The 13600-nt window shown below is 42.4% G+C and overlaps 1 non-coding gene across 1 annotated transcript; it reads right to left on the bottom strand.

Moving 5' to 3' along the window:
- Nucleotides 1-5741: 5741 nt before the first annotated feature.
- TRNAS-GGA (transfer RNA serine (anticodon GGA)) lies at nt 5742-5813 on the bottom strand. The gene has a single exon. It is a non-coding gene; the product is annotated as a tRNA-Ser (tRNA).
- Between the last annotated feature and the right edge of the window lie 7787 nt (nt 5814-13600).

Here is a 13600-nt window from a genome sequence, read left to right as displayed (position 1 = left end):
AATGCTAAGATTGTGAATGTTTACTTCAAATTATTTAATTAAAAAATATTTCTACATGTAAAACAGTTGGGCAAAGAGGCACCCAGATTTGAACTAGGGACCTCTTGATCTGCAGTGAAATGCTCTACCCCTGAGCTATAGCCCCATTTCTGAAATGTTCACCTTTATTTATTCAGTAATATGTACAAAGTGGAAGCAACATGCAATGCATTTTCAGCCACCAAACCCTCCTTATAAGTATAAGGGGTACAAATGATGACCTTTATCTGCCTTGGTAAAATACAGTGAGGTTTCCATTGCAAGAATTCATTGATTTTGTATCACATGTAGATCTTGGAACATGGAAAAAAACGTTTGTCAAATGCACAAATTCTGCAAAACGTAACTGCTTCTCTACAGCAGTTTGTTGATTTTGTGCTACGAGCATAGTTAAACCCAATTGTTCATTGTTTTGTATATGAAATGATGATATATCTTATAGTTTCTTACAGTGCATTGGGTTAAAACACATTTTAACAGGATCTATTGAAGAGGGTATATGGTTATGAAACAGGGACTTCTTGAACTGCACTCCTACGCTCTACCACTGACATAAACCCTTGAGTGCTGAAAACTGCCCTTTTTTAAAAAAGTGATAGAGTGGGTTACTGTATGGAACTTGTAGAACTAATGACATCAGTGCACTTCTGGGCAGCTGTACAAATTAATACATTTCATTCAGGGCATATTATTGGTTTCCACCACAGTTTTATAACATTCATATGAGCTTCCAATGAACTATTTCAAACTAATAATATCACCAGTAGAACTTGGGTGAATGTAAAACACAGCTTGTGTCAGACAAAGAAATCCTAAACAGTTTCATGGTGTTTACCCTTTGTTTCATGAGATGATCAGGAGTATTTCAAATGTAGAACTGTGTTGCTCATTACATAATATGCTAAGATTGTAAATGTTTTCTTCAATTTACAGTTGGACAAGGGGGCACCCAGGTTTGAACGAGGGACCTCTTGATTTACAGTCAAATGCTCTACCACAGAACTATACCCCCAATTCTGAAATGTTCACGTATTTTAATTCAGTAATATGTACAAAGTGGAGGCAACATGCAATCACCATCAAAGCAATGCATTTTCAGCCACCAAACCCTCCTTATAGCTGTAAGGGGTACACAAGATGTCCTTTATCTGCCTTGGTAAAATACAGTGAGGTTTCCATTGCAAAAATTCATACATTTCTTATCACATGTAGATCTTGGAACATGGAAAAACAACTTTTGTCAAATGCACAAATTCTGCAAAACCTAATTGCTTCTCTACTGCAGTTTGTTGATTTTGTGCTAAGAGCATAGTTAAACCCAATTGTTCATTGTTTTTTTATATGAAATGATGATATATCCTATTGTTACTTACAGTGCATTGGGTTGAAAAACATTTTAACAGGATCTATTGAAGAGGGTATATGGTTATGAAACAGGGACTTGTTGAACTGCACTCCTACGCTCTACCACTGAGTTAAACCCTTGAATGTTGAAAACTGCCCTTTTTTTAAAAGGTGATAGAGTGGGTGACTGTATGGAACTTGTAGAACTAATGACATCAATGCGATTCTGGTCAGCTGTACAAATTAATACATTTCATTAAGGGCATATTATTGGTTTCCACCACAGTTTTATAACATTCATATGAGCTTCCAATGGACTATTTCAAACTGATAATATCACCAGTAGAACTTGGGTGAATGTAAAACACAGCTTGTATCATACTAAGAAATCCTAAACAGCTTAATGGTGTTTACCCTATGTTTCAGGTGATGATCAGGAGTATTTCAAATGTAGAAATGTGTTGCTCATTACATAAAATGCTAAGATTGTAAATGTTTTCTTCAATTTATTTAAACAAACATTTCTACAGGTAAATCAGTTGGACAAGGGGGCACCCAGATTTGAACTAAGGACCTCTTGCTCTGCAGTGAAATGCTCTACCCCTGAGCTATAGCCCCATTTCTGAAATGTTCACCTTTATTTATTCAGTAATATGTACAAAGTGGAAGCAACATGCAATCACCATCAAAGCAATGCATTTTCAGCCACCAAACCCTCCTTATAACTATAAGGCGTACACAAGATGTCCTTTATCTGCCTTGTTAAAATACAGTGAGGTTTCCATTGCAAGAATTCATACATTTATTATCACATGTAGATCTTGGAATATGGAAAGAAAACTTTTGTCAAATGCACAAATTCTGCAAAACCTAACTGCTTCTCTACTGCAGTTTGTTGATTTTGTGCTAAGAGCATAGTTAAACCCAATTGTTCATTGTTTTTTATATGAAATGATGATATATCATATTGTTACTTACAGTGCATTGGGTTGAAAAACATTTTAACAGGATCTATTGAAGAGGGTATATGGTTATGAAACAGGGACTTCTTGAACTGCACTCCTACGCTCTACCACTGAGTTAAACCCTTGAATGCTGAAAACTGCCCTCTTTTTTAAAAAGGTGATAGAGTGGGTGACTGTATGGAACTTGTAGAACTAATGACATCAGTGCACTTCTGGTCAGCTGTACAAATTAATACATCTCATTAAGGGCATATTATTGGTTTCCACCACAGTTTTATAACATTCATATGAGCTTCCAATGGACTATTTCAAACTGATCATATCACCAGTAGAACTTGGGTGAATGTAAAACACAGCTTGTTTCATATGAAGAAATCCTAAACAGCTTAATGGTGTATACCCTATGTTTAAGGTGATGATCAGGAGCATTTCAAATGTAGAAATGTGTTGCTCATTACATAAAATGCTAAGATTGCAAATATTTTCTTCAATTTATTTAATTAAAAAAATATTTCTACAGGTAAAAGAGTTGATCAAGGGGGCACCCAGATTTGAACTAGGGGACCTCTTGATCTGCAGTCAAATGCTCTACCACTGAGTTATGCCCCCAGTTCGGATATGTTCACCTTTATTAATTCAGTAATATGTACAAAGTGCAAGCAACATGTAATCACCATCAAAGCAATGCATTTTCAGCCACCAAACCCTCATTATACGTATATGGGGTGCGAAGGATATCCTTTATCTGCCTTGGTAAAATACAGTGAGGTTTCCATTGCAAGAATTCACACATTTCGTATCACATGTAAATCTTGGAACATGGAAAAAAAATCTTTTGTCAAATGCACAAATTCTGCAAAATGTAACTGCTTCTCGACTGCAGTTTGTTGATTTTGTGCTAAGATCATAGTTAAACCCAATTGTTCATTGTTTTGTATGTGAAATGAGGATATATCCTATTGTTTCTTACAATGCATTGGGTTGCAAAACATTTTAACAGGATCTATTGAAGAGGGTATATGGTTATGAAACAGGGACTTCTTGAACTACACTCCTACGCTCTACCGGTGACATACACCCTTGAATGTTGAAAACTGCCCTTTTTTAAAAAGGTGATAGAGTGGGTGACCATAGGGAACTTGTAGAACTAATGACATCAGTGCACTTGTGGTCAGCTGTACAAATTAATACATTTCATTAAGGGCATATTATTGGTTTCCACCACAGTTTTATAACATTCATATGAGCTTCCAATGGACTATTCCAAACTGATCATATCACCAGTAGAACTTGGGTGAATGTAAAACACAGCTTGTATCATATGAAGAAATCCTAAACAGCTTAATGGTGTTTACCCTATGTTTCAGGTGATGATCAGGAGTATTTCAAATGTAGAAATGTGTTGCTCGTTACATAAAATGCTAAGATTGCAAATGTTTTCTTCAATTTATTTAATTAAAAAAATATTTCTACAGGTAAAACAGTTGAACAAGGGTCACCCAGATTTGAACAAGGGGACCTCATGATCTGCAGTGAAATGCTCTACCACAGAGCTATACCCCAGATTCTGAAATGTGCACCTATATTAATTCAGTAATATGTACAAAGTGGAAGCAAAATGCAATCACCATCAAAGCAATGCATTTTCAGCCACCAAACCCTCCTTATAACAATAAGGGGTAAACAAGATGTCCTTTATCTGCCTTGGTAAAATACAGTGAGGTTTCCATTGCAATAATTCATACATTTCGTATCACAGGTAGATCTTGGAACATGGAAAAAAAAACTTTTGTCAAATGCACAAATTCTGCAAAACGTTACTGCTTCTCTACTGCAGTTTGTTGATTTTGTGCTAAGAGCATAGTTAAATCCAATTGTTCATTGTTTTTTATATGAAATGATGATATATCCTATTGTTTCTTACAGTGCATTGGGTTGAAAAACATTTTAACAGGATCTATTGAAGAGGGTATACGGTTATGAAACAGGGACTTCTTGAACTACACTCCTAGGCTCTACCACTGAGTTAAACCATTGAATGCTGAAAACTGCACTTTTTTAAAAAGGTGATAGAGTGGGTGACTGTGTGGAACTTTTAGAACTAATGACATCAGTGCACTTCTGGTCAGCTGTACAAATTAATACATTTCATTAAGGGCACACTATTGGTTTCCACCACAGTTTTATAACATTCATATGAGCTTCCAATGGACTATTTCAAACTGATCATATCACCAGTAGAACTTGGGTGAATGTAAAACACAGCTTGTATCATACGATGAAATCCTAAACAGTTTCATGGTGTTTACCCTATGTTCAGGAGATGATCAGGAGTATTTCAAATGTACAAATGTGTTGCTCATTACATAAAATGCTAAGATTGTAAATGTTTTCTTCAATTTATTTAAAAAAATATTTCTACAGTTAAAGCAGTTGGACAAGGGGGCACCCCGATTTGAACTAGGGACCTCTTCATATGCAGTGAAATTCTCTACCACCGAGCTATACCCCCAATTCACAAATGTTCACTTATATTAATTCAGTAATATGTACAAAGTGGAAGCAACATGCAATCACCATCAAAGCAATGCATTTTCAGCCACCAAACCCTCCTTATAACTATAAGGGGTACACAAGATGTCCTTTATCGGCCTTGGAAAAATACAGTGAGGTTTCCATTGCAAGAATTCATACATTTCGTATCACATGTAGATCTTGGAACATGGAAAAAAAACTTTTGTTAAATGCACAAATTCTGCAAAATGTCACTGCTTCTCTACTGCAGTTTGTTGATTTTGTGCTAAGAGCATAGTTAAACCCAATTGTTCATTGTTTTGTATATGAAATGATGATATATCTTATTGTTTCTTACAGTGCATTGGGTTGAAAAACATTTTAACAGGATCTATTGACAGGGGTATATGGTTATGAAACCGGGACTTCTTGAACTGCACTCCTACGCTCTACCACTGAGTTAAACCCTTGAATGCTGACAAGTGCCCTTTTTTGAAAAGGTGATAGAGTGGGTGACTGTATGGAAATTGTAGAAATAATGACATCAGTGCACTTCTGGTCAGCTGTACAAATTAATACATTTCATTTAGGGCATATTATTGGTTTCCACCACAGTTTTATAACATTCATATGAGCTTCCAATGGACTATTTCAAACTGATAATATCACCAGTAGAACTTGGGTGAATGTAAAACACAGCTTGTATCATATGAAGAAATCCTAAACAGTTTCATGGTGTTTACCCTATGTTTCAGGAGATGATCAGGAGTATTTCAAATGTAGAAATGTATTGCTCATTACATAAAATGCTAACATTGTAAATGTTTTCTTCAATTTATTTAATTAAAAAAATATTTCTACAGGTAAAACATTTGAACAAGGAGGCACCCAGATTTAAACTAGGGACCTCTTGATCTCCAGTCAAATGCTCTACCACTGAGCTATACCCCCGATTCTGAAATGTGCACCTATATTAATTCAGTAATATGTACAAAGTGGAAGCAACATGCAATCACCATCAAAGCAATGCATTTTCAGCCACCAAAACCTCCTTATAAGTATATGGGGTGCGAAGGATGTCCTTTATCTGCCTTGGTAAAATACAGTGAGGTTTCCATTGCAAGAATTCATACATTTCGTATCACATGTAGATCTTGGAACATGGAAAAAAAATATTTTGTCAAATGCACAAATTCTGCAAAATGTAACTGCTTCTCTACTGCAGTTTGTTGATTTTGTGCTAAGAGCATAGTGAAGTGGGAGAATGGAAGACCAGGCTCCTGTCCTTCACCTCTCGCGCTTGGCCTAGAGGGTCACGACCCAGACACCCGCCACGAGAAGAGTTTGTCCATTTACCAGATGACCAAATACCCTGGTATAGGAACATACGGATGTGTCCATCTGCCTGCCCAACAGCCCGCACTGGCCATGCCGACACCTGCGGCACGGACCAACTAGACTAAAATCTACAGGTCGTTAGAGATGCCATGACGACCTAGACAACGGAAAGCACCTCTGTACAAATACACACATTGGACATTCCCACACCGATCTACACGAAGAATATACTCAGTGCTATGACGTAGGCGACAGGCATATTCACGGACGTGCATATTTATTATTTTTACATAGGCTTTCAGAATGCAGAAACGCAAGACGCGTCATGAACTCATTTACAAAGCTTGCTCACGCTTCTCTTGAAACCAGTTACCACTATAAGAACTATAATGAAGACACAATACTGGTCATGGAACTATATGCTACTATAACTTAAAGCACCCATGCACCAACCGGATCACGTATGCACCAGGCCCAAGTAGGCCTCAAACAAGAGCTCCCGTGGACGTTAACAAAGCAAGAGTCTGGTTGCTGATCCTGCAGAATGGGCCCGGTGAAACAACCAGCCAAGGTCGCGATGTTGCAAACCCACATTCCAAGAACAAAGCATCAAAGGCACGATGTTGCAGCCTCGCACTCCGCGCACCAACGTTAAGGTCACACCTGCAAATTAAACCAGACACACAGTGGAAAAGCAATATTAATTGTGCAGAATTCTGCCTCAAACACGGTCCCTCCCCACGTGACCAAGCCGAACCTGACGAGATGCCAAACCCAGGAGAGAAAAGGCGTCTAGATCCCTCGCTACGAGACACAGGCAAATACACTTGAAAGGCTCAATGGACATCTGCGACAGTGGGAGCGGTCAGCCTTCCAACTATGAATAAATCCTCACATTGTCTGCACGTACCCATATTGAAACATTGTTGCAATCGCAGGTACACCGAGAGCTGGGAACAACGGTGGTCCCAGGCTGGGAAGCTCACGGGTGCACCAATCAGAACATGGGGCTCTTATCTCAGACGTCAGTAATATTAACCAATCCTCAGGAGTCTTCATGTAACAATTTTCATGTATCTAATTGTAGGGACAACCCAGATATATCACCTGACTACCCTTTGTCCAGTAACATTGTCCTCTATATGTGCGCTATACTAACCCTACCACTCGAGCAACCAATTAAGAGTGGCGATAGGTTTTTTGTTAACTTTCTGAAGTGACGCGAATAGCGCGTCATAATGCAGTAAAAAGGGCCTGCGAGCCCCACGATTGTGTGTGTGTCAGGACGGACGCGTACGTTCCTTGACCCATCCCTGCCGTTTTTGTCTAATAAACAGCAGAGTCACCTTGCTCCTTGTGTGTGTCTCGCGCTCTGTCTCAACTGGGATACACGGGAGGAGTTGGGGCCTCCCTGCCTGGAGGTCCGCGGACAGCCCGGCCGACCCCGGCAGAATTTCTCCCCGACAAGTTGGAGGCACTGCTGAGATCTGTTTAAGATCGACTTTTCTTTTTTACTTCGACCCTCTATTTTTAATTTTTCCAGGCACTCCCGTTGCGAGGAGGCCCGGCGGCGCGGCCCCTCTGCCGTTGCCCCCTTCTGAGGACTACAGGACCATCGCGGAGCTGCGAGAAGACCGGATGGCGCAGTCCGGATATTGGCCCTTGGGAGCCGGTTGAGAAGTATCCCGCCCGCGGTTGGCGAGTGTCCAGACGTGGTCCAGACGAAGGGAGGTGGCGAGCCGCTTGGAGGGGTGCACGCAGTCGAGCGGCCCTGCATCGAGAGAACTTGGTGAGCATGACACGCACAACAAGCAATGCGAAATTGTGAGGGAGGGGGGAGGAAGTGAATGAGGGAGGTGTTGTACAGATGCGCGGCGAAGGTTTAACAACTTAGTGTTGCCAATGGAATGAATGGTAGCGAAACGAGTGCGAGAGCAGTCGGCTACGTTACGCGGAAGAGGGAGGGCGGAGCACGAAAACATCACGTGCGGCCGCTCGTAAGGCATTGATTGGCCTAAGTCGCGACTACGTGTAAGGGTGTGTGTGTGTGTGTGTGGTTTCCTACGATTTGGCATTTATTGATCAATGAGTAGACGAGGATCCCTATTGTTCGAGCAAGAAACTCGATAGGTAGATGACGATTCCCTGTAGGCGGTGGCTAGTTAATTAAGTTGCCCAATACGGAAGATAATTGGCTGGTTAAGCCCTCCTGTTGAGGGGCGTATCACACGCGAGGCGACGCAGCGTGCGCAGTCCGATTATATTATTGATTTGATTACCTTGTTCCAGGAGTGACAGGAAGACAGCTGTAGGGTTAGCGGGGGTAGGTTGCAAGTGTATTTTGAACTTAAAAGAACATAATAAGAATGTACCATTAGCTCGAAGAGATCGGTGACGTCACCAGTAAGGATTTAATAGGATAGCGCGAACACAAGGAAGTTTGGTTTTGGGAGTGGTGGGGAAGAGAAATGTGATAAGGGAGCGGGCGCGGAGATAAACGATAAACGAGTGGATCGGGAAAAGGAGAAGGGGAAAGGGGCGTGGCTGCGCACGGAGAACGCCGGCCACGGCAAGTGTAACAGGGGGAGGAGAACGGGGAAACAGGACGACTGTATAAGAGCGTCGTAAAGGGTACACAGCCGCAGGGGGCTGTGTGCGCTTCGGCCGCAGGGGGCCGTAAGGGTGTAGTAACAGAAGGGAATCGACAAATGTAAAACCATACATAACGGATTGTCGTAAGTCCCCATACTTACGGGGCCAGGTAAACAATATAAGGTTGTATATTGTAAACTACCAGTGAAGGAAAGGATAACAAGTGGAGAGTCATCATGTCATACGGGACAGGGTCGGGAGGGTGGGGGAACACCCTCACTACACCATTACAACACATATGCACCACACTGCCACCCCATAGGGAGAAGTTAATCAAGTACAGCATAGAGTGGACCCAGGGGACGGATAACAAAATGTTAACACCATGGCCACCTAATGGGAGTTTCGATCCATATGCCCCACTGCTAAACCATCTGCACAATACATACAAGGGGAAGAAGTTGGCAAACCATGTGGAGGTGTTTAACTTATGGAGGATGTTCCAGGGGTCCCGACCGGGACCAAATGGAATGTTCACTATGGGGGAAACACCGGAAGAAAAGGAGACTAAGAAAGAAGGAGAGGATGGGAAACAGGGGCATGAAAGCACAAAGAATACGGGGAACGGAGGAGAGGGAGGAGAAAAGAGTGTTAAATCAGACGACATAAAAAAGGAACCGAACAACGAGATACCCATAACACCGGGAGTGAAAACGGAGGGAGGAGGGTTGTACCCTTTAAGAGAATTAGGAGAAATAGAAGGACAGTTAAGGGCGGCTGAAGGATACTCGAACCCGGCATACAGCCCTCCACCATATGTGGCTCATAGGAAAATGGCAGTGGGAGAGGGGAAGATTGGAGAAGAGCAGACTGTAGAGATAGGACATGATGAGTGGGTAGCTGCACAAATATTATTAAAATTACGAGGTTCACTAACTGGAGAAGAGAGGGAGGTAGTAAAGAGAACAGACGAGGATAGTGCAAGAGAGAGTGAAATAAGGGGGGAGGAGCTATTACGGCAAAAGGAAGAGATTTTAGAGGAAAGATTAGCAAAGCTAAGGGATGAGCAGAATGAACTGATCAAACAGCTTGAGAGGGAGGAAAAAGAGAGAGTGAGGAAAAGAAAAGAAGGTAAGAACGAATTGAAAAAATTAAGGGAACAAAATGAGGAGCAAAGGAGAGAAGCTGAAAGGGTAAAAGCAGCAGCAGACAGGGTATCAAGAGTAGTGTTGAGAGAGAAGAAGAAGGAAGAAGAAGAAAGAGAAAAGGAAATGGCAATATGGAAGAGGAGGGTACTATCAGAGACAGCTAAGAAATATGAAGAGGGGAAAATAATAGAAAGTATCGTGGAGAGAGAAAGAGTGAAATGGGAAAGGAAGAAAGAGGATGAAAGAATATTGGAACAGATGAGCAACGAAGTGATGGAGGAATTGAAAAGGAAGAGGGAGGAAAATAGTAGGGAGATGGAGGAGAAAAGGGAAGGAGAAAGAGAGGGGAGGAGTAGGGAGAGTGAAAGATGGGGGGATGTATATAGAAGTAGAGAAGTAGCAACAACATCAGCACTAGGGGGAGCGGTTGATAACAAAGGAAAAGGAGAAATAGACCTAATAGACTTAGAGACAGTAACAATAAAAGGGAAAAAGACAGAGTGGGGGGTGCCATTTATGAATGATTTTTGCAGTGAGGAGGAAGAAGGAGTGGAGAGAGAAGGAAGAAAGAGTGAAAGGGAAAGCTTAGATAAGCTATACCTCACTCGAACGAACATAGACTCGCCATGGATCAGTAGGAGAAAGGAGGACTTGGAGAGAAGTGAGGAGGGATTGAAAGGACTAGTGGAAAGACAAACCCATGAAAACACACCATCCCCATCTCCATCACGCCCTCCCCCATCGCACCCTACATGCTCAACCACCGCACGCTCGCTGCGCAGAATAAAGCTTGCCCCCTTCATGGAAGAACTGACACCCTATGCATGTAGGCTTAGAGACCTCCCTAGTCGCAGGCAAGACAGACAAATAAACACGCCCACATTAACTACAGGAAATGACGAAAGGGGAAAAGATGGAGAAGGAGTTAGGAGCAGGGGTAATAAGGACGAAATTGAAGAGGTAAAGGAACCGGAAGAAGAGGAGGGGTGTGAAGACTCGATATTGTGGAACATAAAGGGTGACACCAGACACAACTTAATGCCACTGTTGGAGAGAGGAGGGGTTAGACCACAGTACGTCCCTTGGAAGCATACGGATAAGGAAAATATAAAATGTTGGCTCCCATCACTAAGTGGAGGTGCGGGTAAGTGGATATATGAAATGGAAAAACACACCGCAGGACAGAAACTAGCAGTAGGAGATGTAAAGGGCCTGTTAATATCAATATTAGGGGATAGAGCGGATGACATTTGGAAGAGAGCGGGATTCCATGGGGTAACAATAACAAACACATCGCATGATGGGGCACCATTTGCAAACTGCAGACATGCGCTATGGCAGGCACTGAGAGTACAATACCCAGACACATCAGACATAGGAGCAATTACTTCCCGTAAGATGCGTGAGAATGAGGATCCTGTTGATTATGTCCAGGATATCCAAGAGAAGTGGCGCATGGAAACTAGAGAACAATGGGACAAAACACCAGCCATATTTTATCATATACTAGTACAAGGGCTCCCAGAAGGAGTTCAGAAACAACTAAAGAAAGTAGTGGGAATGGAAGCAAAACCATGGCCAGAAATACAACTGACTATAGTACATCACTGCAGGACATGGCAAGGAAAGATGAAACAAAAAGAAGAGGACAGGAAAACAGAAGAGGCTAAACTAGTACAGAAAAAACTTACTAAATACACAATGGAAGGGGCACTAATAACTACGCCCACACCAATGTCCCAAAGCCCAATACAAGTAGTGGCTGCACAAGATCCTGCTCAAATAGCACCTCCACAGATTATAACACAACAAGTCCCAGTCCCGCCACTACAATTACACACACCAAACATGGGAGGAGGGTACCCAATGCAAGGAGCTGGGTATTATAGTTATAATAGGGGGAGAGGAGGATTTATGAGAGGGAGAGGATACGGATATAATGCCCAACAGCAGGTGGGAGGACTTAGACATTCCTACCCCACAGGGCAACCAGTATACCAGGACAACACAGGGAGCTTCCCATGGCAAAGCAGGGAACCACCCGTGTGTTGGAGTTGTGGGTTATTAGGACACATGTCACGTACGTGTAGGGTCAGGCCAGGAACACCAGCATGGAATGAACAAGCACAACCTAGGACCCCACAAGAACTGCAGGGTATACAACAACAGCAGACGTTACAACAAGGAAATGACCCACAACAACAACAAATACCACAACAACAGCCACTGCCACAACAACAAGTAACGTTAACACAGCAACCCCAAACTCAACAAACGCAATTGGGTAGGGTGACGGTCTTGGGACACAACCCTTACACAGGGAATGGCCAATCATTGTACCCACAATAGGACAGCCCACAGACGGCCTTGGTGTGTCCCATCCTGTCAGTAACACCTAATAGTGCGGAGGAGCCACGCATAGAGGTAACGATAGGTGACAAAAATTATCATTCCTTGTTGACACCGGGGCAACCCGGTCTTGCATAAGGGAAGGTAAATTTAAGATGTCAGGCGAAGCCATGAACACCCAAGGATTTTCTGGGGCTAAAGGGTTGGTTCCATTTACTGATAACGTTCCCTTATCTATTGGAGATTATGATCTGTCAGTTCCACTTTTATATTATAGTGCCTCACCAGTGAATATACTGGGGAGGGACATCATGAACAGGTTGAATATGACGATCTCCTTTACAGAGGATGGCATAATTTGCTCTACTCCAGGGATTAACATGCTCGCAGCACGACAGATTATGCAAGCATACTGTGGACAGACAGCGATTAGGGCGGAGCCAGTAGATGGCGAGCTATTCCAGTATGGAACAGACATGGCGTTTGCATGGATGCCAGGGATAGAAGGGAAAATATGGAGGAGGCCAGCAGCCTATCTGTTCCGACCAGAAACACCTGTTAATGAACCAGAAGGAAAGGTGTTTGTAATGGACATTGAGAGCATTATTGCAACAGCTGATTATATTGCTGTACATGCCCAAGATAAAGAAGGGAGAGCATGGAGGGCAGTGATAGCACTAGCAGAAGGATGTAGGCTGACCCAGGTGTCAGATGAGGAGCTGTTCTCAGAAGAAAAGGAGGAAGGTGAAATGGTGTTCATGATGAGTGTAGGAATATGGCTAAGGGTGGCTCACAAACAAGTAGCACAGAAAATTGCAATGGCACTTGAGGCACCCGCATGCACCCCAGTCCCCTTCTTTGAGGAGGATATGTCAAAGGTGTCCAAATCATTATGGACTACTAGCCCTTATGATGTGGGATGCATAAAAAGCATAGGGGGTGTAAGGATAAAATTGAAAAAAGGTGCAATACTACCAAGAGTGAAACAGTACCCACTGTCTAGAGAGGCAGATGAGGGTATATATGAAACCATAACGGCTCTTATAAACAATGGCATATTGGTCCCCTCAGAGTCACCCTGCAACACGGCTGTGTACCCAGTGCGCAAGGCTAAAGGGGGGTCTTGGCGCTTCATACAGGACCTCAGGCCCTTGAATAACATAGTGGAAGCAGAGTATCCAGTAACAGCAAACCCGGCCACAATATTGTGTGGCATTCCAGCAGAAGCATCACGGTTTACAGTGATTGACCTTAAAAATGCTTTCTTCTCAATACCATTACACCCAGACTCACAAGATTTGACAAGCTTCA

Source organism: Ambystoma mexicanum, chromosome 4q, assembly GCF_040938575.1.
Source record: "Ambystoma mexicanum isolate Mex_15411 chromosome 4q, UKY_AmexF1_1, whole genome shotgun sequence".
Classification (NCBI taxonomy): Eukaryota; Metazoa; Chordata; class Amphibia; order Caudata; family Ambystomatidae; genus Ambystoma; species Ambystoma mexicanum.
This window is presented reverse-complemented; position numbering and strand designations above follow the sequence as displayed.